Source organism: Pseudophryne corroboree, chromosome 8 (genome assembly GCF_028390025.1).
Source record: "Pseudophryne corroboree isolate aPseCor3 chromosome 8, aPseCor3.hap2, whole genome shotgun sequence".
NCBI classification, from domain to species: domain Eukaryota; kingdom Metazoa; phylum Chordata; class Amphibia; order Anura; family Myobatrachidae; genus Pseudophryne; species Pseudophryne corroboree.
This window is the reverse complement of record NC_086451.1, coordinates 349,532,441-349,559,298: the sequence shown is the minus strand read 5'-3', so window position 1 is coordinate 349,559,298 and position 26,858 is coordinate 349,532,441.

Below are 26,858 nucleotides of genomic sequence, written 5' to 3'. Positions count from 1 at the left end.
ATGCGCTGCAGGTGACGTATAAGGGAGGATGTTCCGAGGTGGTTAACGTCCTTACCCCTACTTATTACAGCTTGACAAAGGCAACACACGGCTTGACACCTGTTGTCCGCACTTGTGTTGAAATAATTCCACACCGAAGAGCTGATTTTTTTTGTATTTTGACCAGGCATGTCAATGGCCATATTCCTCCCACGGACAACAGGCGTCTCCCCGGGTGCCTGACTTAAACAAACCACCTCACCATCAGAATCCTCCTTGTCAATTTCCTCCCCAGCGCCAGCAACACCCATATCCTCATCCTGGTGTACTTCAACACTGACATCTTCAATTTGACTATCAGGAACTGGACTGCGGGTGCTCCTTCCAGCACTTGCAGGGGGCGTGCAAATGGTGGAAGGCGCAAGCTCTTCCCCTCCAGTGTTGGGAAGGTCAGGCATCGCAACCGACACAATTGGACTCTCCTTGGGGATTTGTGATTTCGAAGAACGCACAGTTCTTTGCTGTGCTTTTGCCAGCTTAAGTCTTTTCTTTTTTCTAGCGAGAGGATGAGTGCTTCCATCCTCATGTGAAGCTGAACCACTAGCCATGAACATAGGCCAGGGCCTCAGCCATTCCTTGCCACTCCGTGTCGTAAATGGCATATTGGCAAGTTTACGCTTCTCCTCAGACGCTTTTAATTTTGATTTTTGGGTCATTTTACTGATCTTTTGTGTTTTGGATTTTACATGCTCTATACTATGACATTGGGCATCGGCCTTGGCAGACGACGTTGATGGCATTTCATCGTCTCGGCCATGACTAGTGGCAGCAGCTTCAGCACGAGGTGGAAGTGGATCTTGATCTTTCCCTATTTTTTTAACCTCCACATTTTTGTTCTCCATATTTTAATGCGCACAACTAAAAGGCACCACAGGTATACAATGTAGATGGATGGATAGTATACTTATGGACGACGAGTGATGACACAGAGGTAGGTACAGCAGTGGCCTACCATACTGCAATATACAGTATAATGGACCTGGTGGACACTGTCAGCAGACTGCGTTAATAGTATAAAAAAAAAGACACCACAGGTATACAATGTAGATGGATGGATACTTAGTATACTTATGGACGACGAGTGACGACACAGAGGTAGGTACAGCAGTGGCCTACCGTACTGCTATATACAGTATAATGGACCTGGTGGACACTGTCAGCAGACTGCGTTTATAGTATAAAGAAAAAAAGACACCACAGGTATACAATGTAGATGGATGGATAGTATACTTATGGACGACGAGTGACGACACAGAGGTAGGTACAGCAGTGGCCTACCGTACTGCTATATACAGTATAATGGACCTGGTGGACACTGTCAGCAGACTGCGTTTATAGTATAAAGAAAAAAAGACACCACAGGTATACAATGTAGATGGATGGATAGTATACTTATGGACGATGAGTGACGACACAGAGGTAGGTACAGCAGTGGCCTACCGTACTGCTATATACAGTATAATGGACCTGGTGGACACTGTCAGCAGACTGCGTTTATAGTATTAAAAAAAAAGACACCACAGGTATACAATGTAGATGGATGGATACTTAGTATACTTATGGACGACGAGTGACGACACAGAGGTAGGTACAGAAATGGCCTACCATACTGCTATATACAGTATAATGGACCTGGTGGACACTGTCAGCAGACTGCGTTTATAGTATAAAAAAAAAAAAGACACCACAGGTATACAATGTAGATGGATGGATACTTAGTAAACTTATGGACGTCGAGTGACGACACAGAGGTAGGTACAGCAGTGGCCTACCGTACTGCTATATACAGTATAATGGACCTGGTGGACACTGTCAGCAGACTGCGTTTATAGTATAAAGAAAAAAAGACACCACAGGTATACAATGTAGATGGATGGATAGTATACTTATGGACGACGAGTGACGACACAGAGGTAGGTATAGCAGTGGCCTACCGTACTGCTATATACAGTATAATGGACCTGGTGGACACTGTCAGCAGACTGCGTTTATAGTATAAAAAAAAAGACACCACAGGTATACAATGTAGATGGATGGATACTTAGTATACTTATGGACGACGAGTGACGACACAGAGGTAGGTACAGCAGTGGCCTACCGTACTGCTATATACAGTATAATGGACCTGGTGGACACTGTCAGCAGACTGCGTTTATAGTATAAAGAAAAAAAGACACCACAGGTATACAATGTAGATGGATGGATAGTATACTTATGGACGACGAGTGACGACACAGAGGTAGGTACAGCAGTGGCCTACCGTACTGCTATATACAGTATAATGGACCTGGTGGACACTGTCAGCAGACTGCGTTTATAGTATTAAAAAAAAAGACACCACAGGTATACAATGTAGATGGATGGATACTTAGTATACTTATGGACGACGAGTGACGACACAGAGGTAGGTACAGCAGTGGCCTACCGTACTGCTATATACAGTATAATGGACCTGGTGGACACTGTCAGCAGACTGCGTTTATAGTATAAAGAAAAAAAGACACCACAGGTATACAATGTAGATGGATGGATAGTATACTTATGGACGACGAGTGACGACACAGAGGTAGGTACAGCAGTGGCCTACCGTACTGCTATATACAGTATAATGGACCTGGTGGACACTGTCAGCAGACTGCGTTTATAGTATAAAAAAAAAGACACCACAGGTATACAATGTAGATGGATGGATACTTAGTATACTTATGGACGACGAGTGACGACACAGAGGTAGGTACAGCAGTGGCCTACCGTACTGCTATATACAGTATAATGGACCTGGTGGACACTGTCAGCAGACTGCGTTTATAGTATAAAGAAAAAAGACACCACAGATATACAATGTAGATGGATGGATAGTATACTTATGGACGACGAGTGACGACACAGAGGTAGGTACAGCAGTGGCTTACCGTACTGCTATATACAGTATAATGGACCCGGTGGACACTGTCAGCAAACTGCGTTTATAGTATAAAAAAAAAGACACCATAGGTATACAATGTAGATGGATGGATACTTAGTATACTTATGGACGACGAGTGACGACACAGAGGTAGGAACAGCAGTGGCCTACCGTACTGCTATATACAGTATAATGGACCTGGTGGACACTGTCAGCAGACTGCGTTTATAGTATAAAGAAAAAAAGACACCACAGGTATACAATGTAGATGGATGGATACTTAGTATACTTATGGACGACGAGTGACGACACAGAGGTAGGTACAGCAGTGGCCTACCGTACTGCTATATACAGTATAATGGACCTGGTGGACACTGTCAGCAGACTGCGTTTATAGTATAAAAAAAAAAGACACCACAGGTATACAATGTAGATGGATGGATACTTAGTATACTTATGGACGACGAGTGACGACACAGAGGTAGGTACAGCAGTGGCCTACCGTACTGCTATATACAGTATAATGGACCTGGTGGACACTGTCAGCAGACTGCGTTTATAGTATAAAGAAAAAAAGACACCACAGGTATACAATGTAGATGGATGGATACTTAGTATACTTATGGACGACGAGTGACGACACAGAGGTAGGTACAGCAGTGGCCTACCGTACTGCTATATACAGTATAATGGACCTGGTGGACACTGTCAGCAGACTGCGTTTATAGTATAAAAAAAAAGACACCACAGGTATACAATGTAGATGGATGGATACTTAGTATACTTATGGACGACGAGTGACGACACAGAGGTAGGTACAGCAGTGGCCTACCGTACTGCTATATACAGTATAATGGACCTGGTGGACACTGTCAGCAGACTGCGTTTATAGTATAAAGAAAAAAAGACACCACAGGTATACAATGTAGATGGATGGATAGTATACTTATGGACGACGAGTGACGACACAGAGGTAGGTACAGCAGTGGCCTACCGTACTGCTATATACAGTATAATGGACCTGGTGGACACTGTCAGCAGACTGCGTTTATAGTATTAAAAAAAAAGACACCACAGGTATACAATGTAGATGGATGGATACTTAGTATACTTATGGACGACGAGTGACGACACAGAGGTAGGTACAGCAGTGGCCTACCGTACTGCTATATACAGTATAATGGACCTGGTGGACACTGTCAGCAGACTGCGTTTATAGTATAAAGAAAAAAAGACACCACAGGTATACAATGTAGATGGATGGATACTTAGTATACTTATGGACGACGAGTGACGACACAGAGGTAGGTACAGCAGTGGCCTACCGTACTGCTATATACAGTATAATGGACCTGGTGGACACTGTCAGCAGACTGCGTTTATAGTATAAAAAAAAAAGACACCACAGGTATACAATGTAGATGGATGGATACTTAGTATACTATGGACGACGAGTGACGACACAGAGGTAGGTACAGCAGTGGCCTACCGTACTGCTATATACAGTATAATGGACCTGGTGGACACTGTCAGCAGACTGCGTTTATAGTATAAAGAAAAAAAGACACCACAGGTATACAATGTAGATGGATGGATAGTATACTTATGGACGACGAGTGACGACACAGAGGTAGGTACAGCAGTGGCCTACCGTACTGCTATATACAGTATAATGGACCTGGTGGACACTGTCAGCAGACTGCGTTTATAGTATAAAAAAAAAAGACACCACAGGTATACAATGTAGATGGATGGATACTTAGTATACTTATGGACGACGAGTGACGACACAGAGGTAGGTACAGCAGTGGCCTACCGTACTGCTATATACAGTATAATGGACCTGGTGGACACTGTCAGCAGACTGCGTTTATAGTATAAAGAAAAAAAGACACCACAGGTATACAATGTAGATGGATGGATACTTAGTATACTTATGGACGACGAGTGACGACACAGAGGTAGGTACAGCAGTGGCCTACCGTACTGCTATATACAGTATAATGGACCTGGTGGACACTGTCAGCAGACTGCGTTTATAGTATAAAAAAAAAGACACCACAGGTATACAATGTAGATGGATGGATAGTATACTTATGGACGACGAGTGACGACACAGAGGTAGGTACAGCAGTGGCCTACCGTACTGCTATATACAGTATAATGGACCTGGTGGACACTGTCAGCAGACTGCGTTTATAGTATAAAAAAAAAAGACACCACAGGTATACAATGTAGATGGATGGATAGTATACTTATGGACGACGAGTGACGACACAGAGGTAGGTACAGCAGTGGCCTACCGTACTGCTATATACAGTATAATGGACCTGGTGGACACTGTCAGCAGACTGCGTTTATAGTATAAAAAAAAAGACACCACAGGTATACAATGTAGATGGATGGATACTTAGTATACTTATGGACGACGAGTGACGACACAGAGGTAGGTACAGCAGTGGCCTACCGTACTGCTATATACAGTATAATGGACCTGGTGGACACTGTCAGCAGACTGCGTTTATAGTATAAAAAAAAAAGACACCACAGGTATACAATGTAGATGGATGGATACTTAGTATACTTATGGACGACGAGTGACGACACAGAGGTAGGAACAGCAGTGGCCTACCGTACTGCTATATACAGTATAATGGACCTGGTGGACACTGTCAGCAGACTGCGTTTATAGTATAAAGAAAAAAAGACACCACAGGTATACAATGTAGATGGATGGATACTTAGTATACTTATGGACGACGAGTGACGACACAGAGGTAGGTACAGCAGTGGCCTACCGTACTGCTATATACAGTATAATGGACCTGGTGGACACTGTCAGCAGACTGCGTTTATAGTATAAAAAAAAAAGACACCACAGGTATACAATGTAGATGGATGGATACTTAGTATACTATGGACGACGAGTGACGACACAGAGGTAGGTACAGCAGTGGCCTACCGTACTGCTATATACAGTATAATGGACCTGGTGGACACTGTCAGCAGACTGCGTTTATAGTATAAAGAAAAAAAGACACCACAGGTATACAATGTAGATGGATGGATAGTATACTTATGGACGACGAGTGACGACACAGAGGTAGGTACAGCAGTGGCCTACCGTACTGCTATATACAGTATAATGGACCTGGTGGACACTGTCAGCAGACTGCGTTTATAATATAAAAAAAAAAGACACCACAGGTATACAATGTAGATGGATGGATACTTAGTATACTTATGGACGACGAGTGACGACACAGAGGTAGGTACAGCAGTGGCCTACCGTACTGCTATATACAGTATAATGGACCTGGTGGACACTGTCAGCAGACTGCGTTTATAGTATAAAGAAAAAAAGACACCACAGGTATACAATGTAGATGGATGGATACTTAGTATACTTATGGACGACGAGTGACGACACAGAGGTAGGTACAGCAGTGGCCTACCGTACTGCTATATACAGTATAATGGACCTGGTGGACACTGTCAGCAGACTGCGTTTATAGTATAAAAAAAAAGACACCACAGGTATACAATGTAGATGGATGGATAGTATACTTATGGACGACGAGTGACGACACAGAGGTAGGTACAGCAGTGGCCTACCGTACTGCTATATACAGTATAATGGACCTGGTGGACACTGTCAGCAGACTGCGTTTATAGTATAAAAAAAAAAAGACACCACAGGTATACAATGTAGATGGATGGATAGTATACTTATGGACGACGAGTGACGACACAGAGGTAGGTACAGCAGTGGCCTACCGTACTGCTATATACAGTATAATGGACCTGGTGGACACTGTCAGCAGACTGCGTTTATAGTATAAAAAAAAAGACACCACAGGTATACAATGTAGATGGATGGATACTTAGTATACTTATGGACGACGAGTGACGACACAGAGGTAGGTACAGCAGTGGCCTACCGTACTGCTATATACAGTATAATGGACCTGGTGGACACTGTCAGCAGACTGCGTTTATAGTATAAAAAAAAAAGACACCACAAGTATACAATGTAGATGGATGGATACTTAGTATACTATGGACGACGAGTGACGACACAGAGGTAGGTACAGCAGTGGCCTACCGTACTGCTATATACAGTATAATGGACCTGGTGGACACTGTCAGCAGACTGCGTTTATAGTATAAAGAAAAAAAGACACCACAGGTATACAATGTAGATGGATGGATAGTATACTTATGGACGACGAGTGACGACACAGAGGTAGGTACAGCAGTGGCCTACCGTACTGCTATATACAGTATAATGGACCTGGTGGACACTGTCAGCAGACTGCGTTTATAGTATAAAAAAAAAAAGACACCACAGGTATACAATGTAGATGGATGGATACTTAGTATACTTATGGACGACGAGTGACGACACAGAGGTAGGTACAGCAGTGGCCTACCGTACTGCTATATACAGTATAATGGACCTGGTGGACACTGTCAGCAGACTGCGTTTATAGTATAAAGAAAAAAAGACACCACAGGTATACAATGTAGATGGATGGATACTTAGTATACTTATGGACGACGAGTGACGACACAGAGGTAGGTACAGCAGTGGCCTACCGTACTGCTATATACAGTATAATGGACCTGGTGGACACTGTCAGCAGACTGCGTTTATAGTATAAAAAAAGAAGACACCACAGGTATACAATGTAGATGGATGGATAGTATACTTATGGACGACGAGTGACGACACAGAGGTAGGTACAGCAGTGGCCTACCGTACTGCTATATACAGTATAATGGACCTGGTGGACACTGTCAGCAGACTGCGTTTATAGTATATAAAAAAAAAGACACCACAGGTATACAATGTAGATGGATGGATAGTATACTTATGGACGATGAGTGACGACACAGAGGTAGGTACAGCAGTGGCCTACCGTACTGCTATATACAGTATAATGGACCTGGTGGACACTGTCAGCAGACTGCGTTTATAGTATAAAAAAAAAAGACACCACAGGAGTGTTTTTCAGGCAGACAAACGTATACTGGTGGTCACTGTCAGCAAAACTGTGCACTGTACTCCTGCTATAGCTGCTCCCCAGTCCCCACAATTAAGCAGTGTGAGCACTCAGCACAGATATATCATGCAGCACACTGAGCACAGATATGGTATGGAGCGTTTTTTTCAGGCAGAGAACGGATAAAAAACTGGTGGTCACTATTAGCAAAACTCTGCACTGTACTCCTCCTAACAGCTGCTCCCCAATTCTCCCCACAATAAGCTAAGCAATCAGATCAACTGTGTAGTATATAACTATATAAACGGAGAGGACGCCAGCCACGTCCTCTCCCTATCAATTTCAATGCACGTGTGAAAATGGCGGCGACGCGCTGCTGCTTATATAGAATCCGAATCTCGCGAGAATCCGACAGCGGGATGATGACGTTCGGGCGCGCTCGGGTTAACCGAGCCATACGGGAGAATCCGAGTATGGCTCGGACCCGTCTAAAAAGGGTGAAGTTCGGGGGGGTTCGGTTTCTCGGAAAACGAACCCGCTCATCACTAACATACATACATACATACACAAGCAGATAGACACAAACACACACACATACATACATACATAACTACAAATAAGTACATATGGGGGGTAATTCCAAGTTGATCGCAGCAGAAATTTTTTTAGCAGTTGGGCAAAACCATGTGCACTGCAGGTGAGGCAGATATAACATTTGCTGAGAGAGTTAAATTTGGCTGGGTAATTTTATTTCTGTGCAGGGTACATACTGGCTGCTTTATTTTTACACTGCAAATTAGATTGCAGATTGAACACACCACACCCAAATCTAACTCTCTCTGCACATGTTATATCTGCCTTCCCTGCAGTGCACATGGTTTTGCCCAATTGCTAACAGAATTCCTGCTGCGATCAACTTGGAATTACCGGCGAATTTTTAAGTGGGTGCCGGAATTCAACCTATTCAATAAAATACGGATTTGACAGTCCCGCTGTCGAAAAACGGCCGATTTGACGGATTTTTATCCGATTTTTTAAAAACCGGGAAAAACGGTAAAAAACCCGGAAAAAAATTGTGTGGGGTACCCCTCCAAAGCATAACCAGCCTCGGGCTCTTCGAGCCGATCCTAGTTCTAAAAATCCGGGGGCGGAAAGGACAGGGGATCCCCCGTATTTTTAAAACCAGCACCAGGCTCTGTGCCTGGTGCTGGTGCAAAAAATACGGGGGACAAAAAGAGTAGGGGTCCCCCGTATTTTTTACACCAGCATCGGGCTCCACTAGCTGGACAGATAATGCCACAGCCGGGGGTCACTTTTATACAGCGCCCTGCGGCCATGGCATTAAATATCCAACTAGTCACCCCTGGCCGGGGTACCCTGGGGGAGTGGGGACCCCTTCAATCAAGGGGTCCCCCCCAGCCACCCAAGGGCCAGGGGTGAAGCCCGAGGCTGTCCCCCCATCCAAGGGCTGCGGATGGGGGGCTGATAGCCTTGAGAAAATTGAAAGAATATTGTTTTTTCCAGTAGTACTACAAGTCCCAGCAAGCCTCCCCCGCAAGCTGGTACTTGGAGAACCACAAGTACCAGCATGCGGGAGAAAAACGGGCCCGCTGGTACCTGTAGTTCTACTGGGAAAAAAATACCCAAATAAAAACAGGAAACGCACACCATAAGAGTAAAACTTTATTTCACACATGTCGACACACACACATACTTACCTATGTTCACACGCCGACCTCTGTCCACTTGTCCAAGTAGAATCCACGTGTACCTGTGAATAAAATTATACTAACCTCAATCCAGTGTCCGGATCTTTTAAAATAATCCTCGTACTTGGCAAAACAACAAAACGAACACCCGGATCAAACGGACTGAAAGGGTTCCCATGTTTACACATGGGACCCCTTTCCACGAATGCCGGGACCCCACGTGACTGCTGTCACAGAAAGGTCCCTTCAGCCAATCAGCGAGCGCAACGTCCTGGCACTCTGCTGATTGGCTATGCGCGTCTGAGCTGTCAGACAGCGCATCGCAAAGCCTCTCCATTATATTCAATGGTGGGAACTTTGCGGTCAGCGGTAAGGTCACCCGCGGTCAGCGGCTGACCGCGGGTAACCCCACCGCTGACCGCAAAGTTCCCACCATTGAAACTAATGGAGGGAGCTGTGCGATGCGCTGTCTGCCAGCAGACGCGCATACAGCCAATCAGGAGAGTGCCACGAAGTAGCGCTTCCTGATTGGCTTAAGAGACCTTTCTGTGACAGCAGTCACGGGGGGGTCTCTGCATTCGGGGAAAAGGGTCCCATGTGTAAACATGGGACCCCTTTCAGTCCGCCTGGTCCGGGTGTTCGTTTTTTTTTTTTTTTTTGCCAAGTACGTGGATTATAATCTGGACACTGGATCAGGTGAGTATAATTTTTTTCACAGGTACACCGTGGATTCTACATGGACAAGTGGACAGAGGTCGGCGTGTGAACATAGGTAAGTATGTATGTGTCGACATGTGTGTAATATAGTTTTACTCTCACGGTGTGCGTGTCCTGTTTTTCTTTGGGTATTTTTTTCCAGTAGAACTACAGGTACCAGCGGGACAGTTTTTCTCCCGCATGCTGGTACTTGTGGTTCTCCAAGTACCAGCTTGTGGGGGAGGCTTGCTGGGACTTGTAGTACTACTGGAAAAAACAATATTCTTTCAATTTTCTCAAGGCTATCAGCCCCCCATCCGCAGCCCTTGGATGGGGGGGACAGCCTCGGGCTTCACCCCTGGCCCTTGGGTGGCTGGGGGGGACCCCATGATTGAAGGGGTCCCCACTCCCCCAGGGTACCCCGGCCTGGGGTGACTAGTTGGATATTTAATGCCACGGCCGCAGGGCGCTGTATAAAAGTGACCCCTGGCTGTGGCATTATCTGTCCAGCTAGTGGAGCCCGATGCTGGTGTAAAAAATACGGGGGACCCCTACTCTTTTTGTCCCCCGTATTTTTTGCACCAGCACCAGGCGCAGAGCCCGGTGCTGGTTTTAAAAATACGGGGGATCCCCTGTCATTTCCCCCCCCGGATTTTTAGAACCAAGACCGGCTCGAAGAGCCCGAGGCTGGTTATGCTTAGATGGGGGGACCCCACACATTTTTTTTCTGATTTTTACCATTCCATTTAAAAAATAAAAAATAAAAAAAATAATATTTAAAAAAATATATAAATAATACTTGTGCCTCCAAAATAGACAAACCAAGTACCTAATCCTTTCTAATATAAATAGATATGCTATTACCAATAAAAAAAAAACACCAAAAAAAACATGTTTTAAAGATGTTTTATTAGATTCCGCCAGCAAAGTGTGGCGGATTGAAAATGACGAATTTACTGTCTAAAAGCACTGTTGTCGAATTTCCAAACTTCAATTGAATATACTTTTGGCGAATTGCCGCATTTGTACCATTGCAGATATGTCGAATTTGACAAATGTCGAATTTCAAAAAGTCGAATTTGGAAAGTCCGTTTTTTTGACGGAAAGTACTGAATTGCATTGTCGAATTTTTTTTGGGGGCGAAAATGTTCCGTTTTTCGACATTTTCGGGAATTCGACCGCAATTGCATATACCCCTTAATTATCAGGGTCAAGTGATGAATAGACCCCTCTATGAGGTATTTTCTTTGTCCTTATCTCTCTCAAGGGCCTATTCATTAATTCTTGCGATGGCACATGAAAATGAAGGGGGGAATTCAATTATATGCAGTCATTCAATATGGCCTAATTGAAGCAGCGGGACTATGTAATTAGGGCTGGCGACAGCCCGCAGGCTGCAGTTAATAAGGATATCTTTTCGAGCCCGAGCAAGCTTGAAAAGAAATCTATGTTAAATGGCCTGGTCGTGGGTGCTACGAACGTGTTAAACCAAAGGTCTGGAAACTTATTCCAGATTCTATGAGCTAATGCATGTTAGCGGGGTCATTTACTGGGCTCCAATTGAATAACCCAAGGCTACACACTCCTTCCCACACCCCTTCAGGTAAATTGTCACGTTTAATTGAATTCCCCTTTACAGTATGTATCTGACTTGCTGCAATTTGTTTCTTATGGAACAATTCAGTATTGTTTACAATGAGTATAGCTGCTCCAAAAAGCAGCTGCCTTGTGAAGCTCTAAAACTGCCACCTTTGCTGATAATGCTAGCTCTAAAAGTTTATACTAGTAGGAAGTGTTACCAGGGCCGTCTTAACATCAGTGTAGGCCCTGGGCAAAGCAATGCACTGGGGCCCCTACTTATCTTCCAGCGGTAGGAGTGGGGGGGGGGGGGGGGGGCGTTCTATCAGTGGCAGCTTTTAATGTCCCGCAGGTAGTAGAGGGTGTTTTATCTTCTTCTCAGCATATAGGACCTGGAGCAGTAATTTCTGATAATTGCTCATTTACTGCACAGATGGTGGAAGATGGAGCAGGAGGAGGAACACTAAACTGTAGAAGGGGGCAATGGGCTGAATGAAGGGGCCCTGGTACATAACTTACAAGGTGGTAGGCAGCGTTTAATATGTAGGGGAGGGGTGGATAGTGGAGTGGGCTTAATATTCATCATTTTCCAGTGGGAGTGCAGCTTGCCTGACTGTAGTTATCTCTAGTTCCAGGAAATAGATTACTAAGCTTTCAATGGGATAAAAAACTAGAGAGTCCCACCTTCCAGGGGGTACTGGGGACTTGGGGATCAGAGTTCAGGAGCCAGAGCAATCCTTAGATAAATCTATAAAACCGCATCCCAGGCATGTGGAGCTGGAGCAGGGTCCAGCTACTGGAAGGCTGATATCTCTGGTTCTGGGCAAGGTAGAGACAGGTTGACAGTGTCTACCGAAAGGGGAGAGTCCCAGCATTTGGAGTAAACCCTCAAACAAACTCTAAGTAAGACAGAACCTGAGTTATCTGTCTGGGATGAGCAATTAACAGGCTCAGATGGGGACCACTGCTTTGAAGTCAATAACTCTGGTTCCCCAGGTCCGATTTTCAAAAATCTGGTATCCCTGGAAAGAGGGGACCCTCAGCTATCAGCTTAGGGCCCTTAAACTCCTGGGGCCCTTGGGAAAGAGCCCATTGAGCCCATACGAAAAGACGGCCCTGTGTTACCGCACATGGAAGCCCATAGGTTATGCATGCATGCAGCGAGAGATGAAATCTACTTCCTGTAAGCAGGGCCGGCAACAGAAATCTCGGGGCCCTGTACAGTGATATCTGTGGGGCCCCATCTAATTTTATATATATATATATATATATATATATATATATATCTATCTATCCACACACAGAGGCTCCAGCAGGGGCTATGCTGCAGACAAGACCAGCACTCCATTCATAGCATAAAGTTATTTAATGTCATCCAAGACACGACTAGTGCAAAGTCAGCATATGGCATATTGGAATATTCTCACAAATAACGTCCATGCTGGGGACATGTGTCCAACCCAGCTGTGGCTCCCTCAGTCTGTCTGTCCCAAATGACTACATGCTGCATTCCCAGCTCCCCTACTCTATGCCAAAGCAATATATACCCTCACCAATCCACTCTTACCCCGGGGAGAGATTCACCTGCGCTGCACTTTCCACTATCCAGACCCGCACACCACACAGCAGGTACCATGCGGCCCTCACACCCCACTAGAAGAGGCCAGCACAGGGCACAGGAATCCTGCCCAGCGGAGCTGCTGCCATGTCCCATAACTGCTTGCAACAGATAGGGACCCGGAATAGCAGGTGCACACTTGTGCCGCATGACTGTGTGTAAGAGGCTCCTGTCACTCTGAGGCGCCATTGTAGAGAGCACACCCCCTTTTTCATTTTGTACTTTTGTACTGAGCCCTTAGGGAGCTCTGGCACTCTCCACATGGCCAGCTGTCTCAGTCCTATACAGCGCAGACTTGCTACCCCCGCCCTCCTGTTTACTCTGAGGCTGCGCCCACACCACCTACAGCTCGCTGCCCTATTTGGACAAGACGACTCACATCCCTGACGGTCACTAAGTGGCATATCCTTGGGGCCCCCTCTGACCCTTGGGGCCCGGTACAGTTGTCCCCTTTGACCCCCCCTGTCGCCGGCCCTGCCTGTAAGAAGCTGGTTTCCTGCTGTCAGGCTCCAGGTCCATGTTTGGAACTTAAACATTCTACGCCCTCATATTAGTCTATGGGGGCATCGTGCAATATCGGGATCAGTGATATCTCTTGTGTTGCAACCATTCTGATTTGGTCCATTAATTAAAACATGCAGAAACCTGTCCACATGTATAATGGACCCAATCACAGTAATGTGCTTGAACTGTGTATATCATTTTCTTTGCCTGCTTTACTTGATGTCACCTTTTTCAGTTCTCTGGGAAGTGGGTTTTACCTGCAGTCTGATATGTCTGTCAATCATTTCTCTTGCAGATCTGTACAAAATGTCTTTTTGCCTCTCTTTTTTTCTTTTACTTCACAGGATACATACCTTTCAATCGTCCTGATCTCCTGAGAGGACTGTCCCAATGTCCCGAGATCAAGATTTCTGAATTGTGGTGAGGAGTTAAGGGAGGTACTCCACAGCAATATGTGGTTTTATATTAAGATTGCTGATCATAGGTGTGGCCACTATGACTTGGAAACACCCCTAGTGTGACCTCCCATTGTTGGGATTTATGCAAGATAGATGACAGCCCCTGATTTAGAACATCTAAAATCAGCCCACTCTATTCTTAAAATAGTTTATTTTAAACATAATGAGTAATTGGTCACAGCACCCTAGTGGTTAGCTGGGCAGGGTGACGTATGCTCCCTGGGCCTGCCCTTTAGTGGAGTGTGATGCTGCAAGGGACCCTGACAGAACAAGGGTTTTTCAATCTTTATGTCTATTTTCAATAATCAGAAGGGGGCCTGGCTGACTGGACTTTCCGTTGTAGCACTTCCCGGTGGCTGGACCCATCACTAGATCCAACCACTTTATTGTACATCTTCCCAACATCCATTCCATCTCCACCCTCTTCACTTATTTTACAGAGCTGGTAAGTGGTGGGAGAATTAATGTTATCTAAGGCTGGTTGTAAAGTAGTTCCTGTGCAAATCATCATAAGACTCTGGAGAGCGGCAGGCGTGTGTTTTTACTCACTGCATTTTGCTAAAAAATTACTACAGAGACACTTCCTGCATCACAAGTGGAGAGCAGGAGAGCAGCGATACAACTTCACATTAAAGCATTAAATCAGTACAATGTACGGAATGCTGACAATCATCTGACCCACGCCGGGATCCCGACACCACTCGGTAGACCGACACCACTCGGTAGACCAGCACTGGACCGGAAGACCATCCGCCGACCTCCCGAAGGTAAGTATTGGGGAGAATGTTAGCATCATGCTGAATAATGGCTACAGAGCCACTTCCTGAATCACAAGTAGAGAGCGGTGATACAACTTTCTGTCCTCCAAAGCATCACAACATACATCTACACTAGTGGTGTTGGGAGGTTAATGTTATTTGGCACTTGTGTAGGGAGGTTAATAGCTGGTGGTATTATTGTAGAGTTTGTGAGGGCTATTAATATATTTTAGGGGCTGTGTATCACTAGCTGATTCTGATTCAGTTGGATCTTGGTTGGATCTTTCTTTGTGTGAAATGGGGCATTTTGGGGTGGCATCTGGGCAGCAATCTTGCAGTTGCCTTCAAGAGAACTCATGTGGGGCTGCTTAGGTATACTTCTGTGCTATTCTGAGCAGGCCCGGCACCACCCGCTCACCAAAGGAATGCAGAGCAGCCAGGCATCCCGGGTGCCAGGATGGGGGGGGGGGGATTTGAATAAGTTCCCATTTTGTGGGAGTTATGTGTAAGCTGTGCTACTACTGGGGCGTAATGTGTAAGCGGCGCTACTACTGGGGCGTTATGTGTTAACTGCACTACTAAGGTGTTATGTGTAAGCAGCGCTACTACTGGGGCATTTTGTGTAAGTGCACTACTACTGGGGCTTTATGTGTAAGCAGTGCTACTACTGGGGTGTTAAGTGTAAGTGGCTCTACTACTATGGGTGTTATGAGTAAGGTGCACTACTACTGAGGTGTAATGTGTAAGCTGCGCTACTACTGGGGTGTTATGTGTAAGCTGCACTACTAGGACATTATGTGTAATCGGCGCTACTACTTGGGCGTTATGTGTAAGCTGCACTACTACTGGGGCATTATGCATAAGCTGCGCTACTACTGTGGGTGTTATGCGTAAGCGGTGCTACTACTGGAGGCGTTATGCATATGCAGTGCTAATACTGGGGGTGTCATGCATAACCTGTGCTACTACTGTGGCATCATATGTAAGCAGCGCTACTACTGGGGGCATTATGTGTAAGCAGCGCTACTATCGGGACTGTTATGTATAAGCTGCACTGCTACTGGGCATTATGTGTAAGCGGCGCTACTACTGGGGCCGTTATGTATAATCTGCGCTCCTACTGGGGCATTATGTGTAAGCTGTGCTACTAATGAGGCATTATGTGTAAGTGGTGCTACTAATGGGGGCGTTATGTATAAGCTGAGCTACTACTGGGGCGTTATGTGTAACCTTCACTTCTGTAAGTGTTATATACTGTATTAGCTGCGCTACTACTGGGGTGTTATGTGTTAGTGGCGCTACAACTGGAGCTTTATTTATAAAATGGCCCTACTACTGGGAGCATTTTGTGTGAGTGGCGCAACTACTGGTGGCGTTATGCGTAAGTGGTGCAACTACTGGAGGCATTATGTGTAAGTGGTGCTACTAATGGGGGCGTTATGTATAAGCTGAGCTACTACTGGGGCGTTATGTGTAACCTTCACTTCTGTGAGTGTTATATACTGTATAAGCTGCGCTACTACTGGGGTGTTATGTGTTAGTGGCGCTACAACTGGAGCTTTATTTATAAATGGCCCTACTACTGGGAGCATTTTGTGTGAGTGGCGCAACTACTGGTGGCGTTATGCGTAAGTGGTGCAACTACTGGAGGCATTATGTGTAAGTGGTGCTACTAATGGGGGCGTTATGTATAAGCTGAGCTACTACTGGGGCGTTATGTGTAACCTTCACTTCTGTGAGTGTTATATACTGTATAAGCTGCGCTACTACTGGGGTGTTATGTGTTAGTGGCGCTACAACTGGAGCTTTATTTATAAAATGGCCCTACTACTGGGAGCATTTTGTGTGAGTGGCGCAACTACTGGTGGCGTTATGCGTAAGTGGTGCAACTACTGGAGGCATTATGTGTAAGTGGTGCTACTAATGGGGGTGTTATGTATAAGCTGAGCTACTACTGGGGCGTTATGTGTAACCTTCACTTCTGTGAGTGTTATATACTGTATAAGCTGCGCTACTACTGGGGTGTTATGTGTTAGTGGCGCTACAACTGGAGCTTTATGTATAAATGGCCCTACTACTGGGAGCATTATGTGTGAGTGGCGCAACTACTGGTGGCGTTATGCGTAAGTGGTGCAACTACTGGGGGCATTATGCATTAGCAGCACTACTACTGGGGGTGTTATGCGTAAGCTGCGCTTCTGTGTTATGTGTAAGCAGCTCTACTACTGGGAGCGTTATGTGTATAAGCGGCACCACTACTGGGGCCTTTTTTGTATATGCTGTGCTACTACTGGGGGCGTTATGTGTAAGCGGTCAGGGGCGGATCCAGAAAAAAATGAAAGGGGGGGCACCATGACATGGGAAGAGGAGAATGTCTGTGGTATCAGTTGTATTTGCACGAACTTTCTGTGTGCGTGCTCACAGAAAAGTGGGGTGGACTCACTAAAAGGGGCATGGCCTCACAAGATATGCCATCCCCATGAACCGCACCTCTCATTATAGTCACACTGGGAGGTACATACAAAAACAAGGCCATTTCACTTACGTGTTTGCCATGCAGTGGGTCTTTTGTCTCCTAGTCGATGACCAATCCTTTCCGGATGACTGTTCCAAGTGATGTCAGCCTAGCCCCTTCTTTTCACAGCCTGTGCATTATAGTCAGTTGTAAAAATAAAATGGAGACAGCATAGTTAAAAAGAAATGTCCAGCGCACAGCACTCCCCCTTCAATAACCCCCCCTTCAATAACCACAATACCCCCTCGCCCACCAGTCCCTTCAATGTCCCCCCCCCCAACACACACACACATTCACTCAAATAGCAAACTACCCCATCCCACGCACTCACCAGGACCGCTCTTACCCCCACACACACTTGGACTGAAAACGGACTCCCCACCAATCAGACACACACTAACTGCAGACTGTCACTTCCCCAACACAGACACACACTAACTGCAGACTGTCACTTCCCCACACAGACACACACTAACTGCAGACTGTCACTTCTCCACACAGACACAAACTAAAACTGTAGACTGTCACTTCCCCCACACACAAACTAACTGCAGACTGTCACTTCCCCCACACAGACACACACTAATTACAGACTGTCACTTCCCCACAGACACACACTAACTGCAGACTGTCACTTCCCCCACACAGACACACACTAACTGCAGACTGTCACTTCCCCCCCCACACACACACACACACACACACACACACACACACACACACACACACACACACACACACACACAGACTGTCACTTCCCCACACACTAACTGCAGACTGTCACTTCCCCCACACAGACACACACTAACTGCAGACTGTCACTTCCCCCACACAGACCCACACTAACTGCAGACTGTCACTTCCCCCATACACACACACTAACTGCAGACTGTCACTTCCCCACACAGACACACACACTAACTGCAGACTGTCACTTCCCCACATAGACACACACTAACTGCAGACTGTCACTTCCCCCACACAGACACACACTAACTGCAGACTGTCACTTCCCCCATACACACACACTAACTGCAGACTGTTACTTCCCCACACAGACACACACACTAACTGCAGACTGTCACTTCCCCCACACACACACTAACTGCAGACTGTCACTTCCCCACAGACACACACACTAACTGCAGACTGTCACTTCCCCACACAAACACACACACTAACTGCAGACTGTCACTTCCCCCACACAGACACACACTAATTGCAGACTGTCACTTCCCCCACACAGACACACACTAACTGCAGACTGTCACGTTTTTCAGTCAGATACACTTCCTGCCCAACCAAAAGCTTCACACGCTCTCACTAGACTGACTAGAATTAGATCTGATGACTCACCACAGTCACTGCTCGACACATCACCGACTGTGGCTGTGAGAGGCTGCTCCAGACTGCCACTGTAGTGTAGGGGCAGAGAAGATAGGATGCACTTCTGCGAGTGTTATGTGTAAGCGGCGCCACTACTGGAGGCATTATGTGTGTAAGCGGTGCCACTACTGGGGGCATTATGTGTAAGCAGCATTACTTCTAGGGTCATTATGTGCTAGCGGCGCCACTACTGGGGGCGATGTGTAAGTGGTGCCACTACTGGGAGCATTATGAATAAGCGGCACTATTACTGGGGGCATTATGTGTATACACAACCTTATTACTTGCAGTGTAATGTGCATAAGATTGTGCTACTGTGTGGCGTAATTTGAAATGGGAGTACTATTGTGTGGCCACGCCTTTTTTTGACGAGTGCTGCACCTATGTAAAGTAAAGGAGGGTGCAAATGTATAGTTTGGGGGGGGGGGGGGGGCACTGAACACCCTAGCACCAGCCCTGGTTCTGAGTCACATGTACGGAGGAGGGAAGCCTGTTTCTGACACAGCTCTTGGACCTAGCATGTGTCAGGTGCAGGTGCCAGTGCTAGTTTTGCAGAAAGAGATTAAAATTATATCATGTGGAGAGGGTGCATTGTTTAGTGTGTGCTTTTCTGTTGGGAGAAAAGAGGAGGGTGTGGATTGGAGGGCAGTCTAAGCTAGACATGCCTCCTCTACAGATTATTCAATCGTACTCCGGAATTTACATCCCTCTGGCCCAAAAGTTGCTAGATAAAGTAGCAAGCCCATCTATTGCATTCCTTTCCAAATATCGGCCTGACCTGCACATTAGATTAAACTGTGGTAATGTTAACACTCGTTATAATAGTATATGGAAATGATGTCTACAATTACCTATAGATTGCTTCTTATTGCATAATTATAAGGCAGTTCCTTTTTAAATTAGATTTTCTGTTAAAACTGCCGGATTGATCATTAAACATTTGTACATGACTTAGCTGCAAAAGCTGTAATATGATTCTTCAACACAGCCATTTCTTCTATTAATGTGGAAACTTAAATATTACAGACCATTTTGTAATGGGAGCAGCTAATTCACCTGGGGTGCGTGTGAGATGAATATTTTGTGCTATTAGCATAATGAGTGGTTTAGTTTAGCGATCTATCAACGTGAGGTTCAATTAGGTAGACTGGGATAACCAGTAATTGCTTCTTCTTGTACTTTACCAAAGCCTGTGATGTTTTGAATTATGCCATAGAAGACCTGTATTAGTGGCTGGTTCAGCAATGTAAAACACATCATCTTATTCCCTAGTACATGATATATTCTCCCTTTTATACAGTACGAGCAAATGTGGTTTGTGAGGGGCTACAGCTGATTTACATCACCTGAGCTAGTAGGTACATTACTAATTCCCACCCCCACAAACTAGTCACATTGGTTTGTACCCATCTCTCTCCTTCCTTTTGCCTCCAAACTCCTTGAGTGTATTGTCTATAATCGCCTTAATGCCTTTCTTTCCTCCCACTCACTACTTGACCTTTTCCAGTCTGGCTTCCATCCCTCTCCACTCCACTGAAACTGCCCTCACAAAAGTCTGAAATTAACTCCTATCTGCTAAATCCAAGAGTCACTACCTCTTTGCTTATTCTCCTTGACTTCTCTGCTGCTTTTGGCACTGTGGACCACCCTCTCCTTCTGCAAATCCTTCACTCCCTTGGTCTGCGTGATACTGCCCTCTCCAAGCTGTCCTACCTCTCTGACCATTCCTCTCTGTCTCCTCTCATGGCTCCACCCCCCCCCCACTTCACTAACTGTAGGTGTACCCAAGGCTCTGTTCTTGGTCCTCTCCTTTTCTCTCTCTATACATCCTCTCCAGGAGAACTCATTAGCTCTTTTGACTTACAATATCATCTCTATGCTGATGGTACTCAAATCTACCTTTCCTCCCATGACCTCTTTCCTGCTCTCATCACTCGTGTATACAACTGTCTCTCTGCTATCTCTTCTTGGAATGTCCTAGCGCTTTCTTAAACTTAACATGTCTAAGAGCTGAGCTGATCATCTTCCCACCCTCCCGCACAACCTCACCTCCCACAATTTCATTATCTATAGATGGCACTACTAACTCCTCTAGCCTTCAAGTGCGCCTACATTCAGCATCTATCACAAACCTGTCATTTTCATCTCAAAAATATTTCAGGATCATATCCTTTCTCTCCCAGGATGCCACTAAGACCCTTAGCCACTTACTGGTCATCTCCAGACTGACTACTGTAATCTCCTCCTAACTGGCATTCCTAACACATACATTTCTCCACTCCATCTATCCTCAATGCTGCTGCCCGGATTATCTTCCTCACCAAACGCACTTCATCCACCTCCCCTGTCTAATAGCCCTTCACTGGCTCCACTTCCACTTCAGAATCCATTTCAAGCTACTCACATTCACTTACAAAGCCCTCACCCACTCAACTCCCAGTTACATCTCTGACCTTATCTCCCTTTACACTCCCGCCCGTCCTCTTCTGCACGCCGCCTCTCCTGTCTTCTGGTTACCTCATCCCACTCTTACCTCCAAGATTTTGCACGTGCTGCTCCCTTTTTCTGGAATTCTCAACTTCTCCCCTTAGACTTTCACCTCTCTACAAAACTTCAAACGGGCTCTCAAGATACACTTCTTCACTAAACCCAGCCGTCTCTCTTGCTAAGCCTTCTGTGGCCCTCACACAATGGCAGCAAAGGAGTGGGGAACTCAAAATGTGCGCAAGGCAGCTTTAACCGGTGATGATTGTTTAACAGGGTGTCACCACACCCCACTGAAACAGAAATTGCAAAAGAGAAGGCAATCTTTCCCAGTATAAGCGCCCTAATATACAACAAAACATATGTGATATATACGTCCCTTTCAATGTAGAAGTGTTGGTTTCTTCAATTTCTTGATCGTCTGGAATTTCAATTTTGATGATTTGGTCTCAGCAGTTTTATGTGAAGACAAAAATGAATAAACGTACAATGTGTAATGTCGTTTTGTATAGTCCTTTGTTTAAAACAGTCCTTGTCCAATTAAAGTGAAGGAACACCAGAAAAGAATGATCTATGTGGGGTGCGTACCGCAAACTCAACACTAGGAGCAAGTATTCATGCGTGTAAAGGTTTCTTTATATTTCTTCACCCTTTCTGTGGGACCTTCACCACACTAGCATACAGAGAGACGCATACCTAAACTCACTTAAAGGTATAGTCAAGTCAAGTGCATAAAGGTATCTTTTTCCTCTATAGTTGCAATGGTAATGGTGCGTACCACACTCACGAGAAATGAAGCAAAGATTCTTATCTGGGTTTCTTTTTTGAATCCACTAACGTCTCAAACTTGGAAACCAGACACATAATTTGATGTTCTCAACAGTTTTTATGCGAAGACAAAAAGTAGATAAACATGCAATGTGTAGTATCGTTATATATAGCAATCTTTCTTGTTTAGAACTATCCTTATCCCATCATAATGGAAGAAAAAGATAGATAGATGAAGGCCTATGGGAGGTGCGTACCCAACTCACATTCAAGGTAAGTGTTTGTGCGTGTAAAGGTTTCTTTTTACTGCTTCACCCTTTCCGTGTAGCCTTCACCAATAGTATGCAAGGAAAAGCATATCTAAACTCACTTAAAGATATAGATGAGTCAAATATATAAAGGTATCTTTTTCCTCTATTATTACAGCAAAACAAAGTGCGTGCCACACTCACAGGAAAGAAAGTGGAGACATTCCCATCTGGGTTTCGTTTGGATCCACACCCGTCTCAAACTCAAGAACAAGCATATATTTTGATGGTCCCAAAAACAAAAGAAAGGATGTGCCACTTAATCCGTATCTCTTACAAGTTTATTTATACAAAAATTCCCATAGTTGGGATGTATAGAAAAATACAGACAAGAAATCGACAAACATCCAAACAAAAAATACCAACGGTTTATTCCTTTTTAAAAAAAACATTAAATACGTGATTTTGCACCAATATATGTCCGGGACTTCATAAAGTGCAAATAAAAGTAGAGGAAGGCTCCTGCTGAGCCGAAACGCGTCGACAACCACTGGGCACTGTTTAAACCTCTTCTAACTTCAAAGACCACCATTGAGGTATTTCTACTTTTATTTGCACTTTATGAAGTCCGGACATATATTGGTGCAAAATAAAGTTTTTAATGTTTTTAAAAAAAAAGGAATAAACCGTTGGTATTTTTTGTTTGATGTTTGTGGCCCTCGTTCACTTTCTACCCCATCTGTGTCACCCCTGTTTGTGTGCCCCTCCCCTTTAGAATGTAAGCTGTCATGAGCAGGCCCTCTTCCCTCGTGCTTTTACGTCTCTTACTTAACCTATCTTCTTTTCAATACTCACTTTTATGGCACCAAATCCTTCGGTTTTCTGACACCCTGATAAGTGCTGTTCACTGACGCAGCTATGTTTATATACCCTCTACTTGTCCTATATTGTATTGAACTATAAGTCACTGTCTTCATGTTTTGCTTGTTTGTTTACTCTGTAATTGGCGCTGCGGATCCCATGTGGTGACATATAAATAAATAAATAATAAATAATTAAAGCAGGACTATTCCCTTTAATTCCTGCACTGGATATCTGAGAGAGAAAATAGATAACCAGTAACATATGTATAGACAGAGAGAGATGTTTATAATGATCTCACCCAAATATCTGGCTATTAAATAAAACAGAGGTATAATCAGTGCTGAAAGTAGGGTGGTACGGAGTACCATTAAGAAATGTGGTGGTATGCTGTACCACCAGCCCACCGCTGGGGCATCATTTATAAGGGGCATTTTTGTAAAATGGTGTCAGTGGCATACTTGTGTGTGGCATAATATGTAATAGGCATTACGGTGTGTGGTATAATATGTAATAGGTATTACGGTGTATGACATAATGTGTAATAGTCATTACGGTGTGTGGCATAATGTGTAATGGGCGTTATGGTGTCTGGCATAATGTGTAATGGGCATTAAGGTGTGTGGCATAATGTGTAATGGACATTACAGTGTTTGGCATAATGTGTAAGGAGCATTATGGTGTGTGGCATAATGTGGCCATGCCCCTATTGTCATGTAGCCACTCCCTAGTTTCGTGTGACCATGCCCTCTCATGACACATGACCACGCCCATTTTTACTATCAGTACCACTCAGAAAAATGTTCTACTTGCACCAGTGGGTATAAGGTAGGTACACGTGATGCTCCCTAAAGTCAAATATGTAAATATAGAAAAAAACACAACCTCACGGATCATGCATTAATTACCCATATGTCTCATGTTTGTATAATTTATGCCTATTGAAGTCTCCTTTATGCCTTATTATAATCAACATTCCTAAGAGTTAAGTTTTAGATGAGAATGCCCTAGTACAGAGTTTTCTTGCCTTCTTCGCACGGGAGTTTCTGATTTTAACGGTGGTAAATTTATATGAGTGTTACAAATTTGGTAAATCTATAGAGATGTAAATTTGAGAAGTCTTAATGTAAGTAAATATTAATCCATGGTTCTTGGCATTACCTGAGGATCACCCGTAGCAGATACGGTAAAAAGTGACAGGACCATTTTTTGTAGTTTATTAAATTCTACACACTGGAGGTGCAATCCAAATTTTCATCCGATTGTTCATTTGGGTGTTATTGTTCACGCAGCGCAAGCCACACATCGGTAATGATGTCATTATGTCAATCCCCTTTTTATCCCCTTATGGGAGGTTTATTAAAATTCTAATTACAGAGTTTTCCTATTTTTCACCCGCAGAATACCTGTGTTAAATTTAATCTTCCAAATTGCATTTGCTTCTATTATTTATGAATTATTTTACATATGTCTTCTTAAGAAAGATTTGATATCATCTTCATATAAAATAAACTAGTTTTATTATTTACATACCACTTTGGCAATTGTCATTTGCTCACCAAGGGCACCAGGGACACACAAACCAAACTATAACTAACAACAAGTACTAGGGAACCCTTGATTTATTTTCCTGCGCTGCTGCCTCCTGCTGGGCGAACCCCGCTGGATGCTTCCCGCTAATGACTTTCACCCAGCTTCACGTTGGGTGGAAGTGAGGTATGATGTGTCAACAGAGATGTTTGGAAGCCGGGGGACCTACTGCCCACGGCCAGACCTGGTGAGTGATGGGGGCCACACACACACACTCAATCTCTCTCTCTCTATATATAGAAGGGCTCTACCTGGCGCAATGTGTGTAAGGGGCTCTACTTGGCTCAATGTGTGTAAGGGGTTCTACCTGGCACATTGAGTGTAAGGGGCTCTATGGGGCGTATCGTGTATAAGGGGCTCTACCTGTCATAACGTGTATAAAGGGCTCTACCTGGCGCAAAGTGTATAAGGGAGTCTACATGGCGCAACCAGGCCCTGTGACAGGTGGGTTCTAAATGGGACATGTGCACAATCCTCCCCTCACCAAGCTGTTTTGCTTGCACTGCAGATGCTTGACTGTACAGGGAGCAAGACCAGATTATATTCTCCGATCCTGCCTGCAGCCTGTGCTGACCTTCCTGGCTGCTTCTCTCTCTGCCATCTCTGTGCACATCCGCTGACCTCTCAGCACCTGCTATCACCGGTACTAGCCAGAGCTGGGCAACTTCAGTCCCTTGCATTAATGCTCCTTCCCGGTATTTAAGTTCCTTCTCAGTGAAGCGATTTTTGACTACTGTGCATCCATCTAAGTTGCACCGCTCATGTATTATAATTGTATAATTGTGTACAAAGTCCGTACAGAATCGCAGTTGTGATTTCAGATGCACACATGGAAAAGTGCAATGAAAATGTAGTGGGTGATCCTGAGTGGTTGCAGGGAGGTTGCTTTGTGCACTCACTGACATATTCCATCTTATGGGCTCGTTTTGTGAATGTTGGTGAGAGTGTGTTTACATACATAAAGACCTTATTCAGGTTTGTTAGCAAACCAAAAAAGTTAGCAATTAGGCAAAACCATGTTGCACTGTAGGGGAGGCAGATGTAACATGTGCAGAGAGATTTAGATTTGGGTGGGGTATGTTCAAACTAAAATCTAAATTGCAGTGTAAAAATAAAGCAGCCAGAATTTACCATGCACAGAATCAACATAACCCACCCAAATCTAAATCCTTCTGCACATGTTACATCTGCACCACCTGCAATGCAACATGGTTTTGCCCAATTGCTAAATTTTTTGGTTTGCTAGCAAACCTGAATAACTCCCATAGATGCCCAGCCGCTCACATTGGAGGCCATAAATGGTGGTGCAGTTTTTAACTTTTACTCTTGTAACTCTTACCCTGCTATCGTGTCCAGTGTATGAGGAGTCAGAGCACTCACACTACTGCCCCATCATGTGAGTGACCTGTGCAGAGCACCTCATCATTGGTAGTACTAGCGCTCTGCACATGGGGTCTTATTCATGTTTGGACGTAAATCAAATTATCAAGCAACTGAGCAAAACCATGTTGCACTGCAGGTGGGGCAGAAATAACGTGCAGAGAGAGTTAAATTTGGGTGGGTTATATTTTTTCTCTGCAGGGTAAATACTGGCCGATTTCTTTTTACACTGCAATTTAGATTTAGATTTGAACACACCCCACCCAAATCTAACTCTCTCTGCACATGTTAACATCTGCCCCACCTGCAGTACAACATGGTTTTGCTAGTTGCTTGATAAAATTGCTTCACTTAT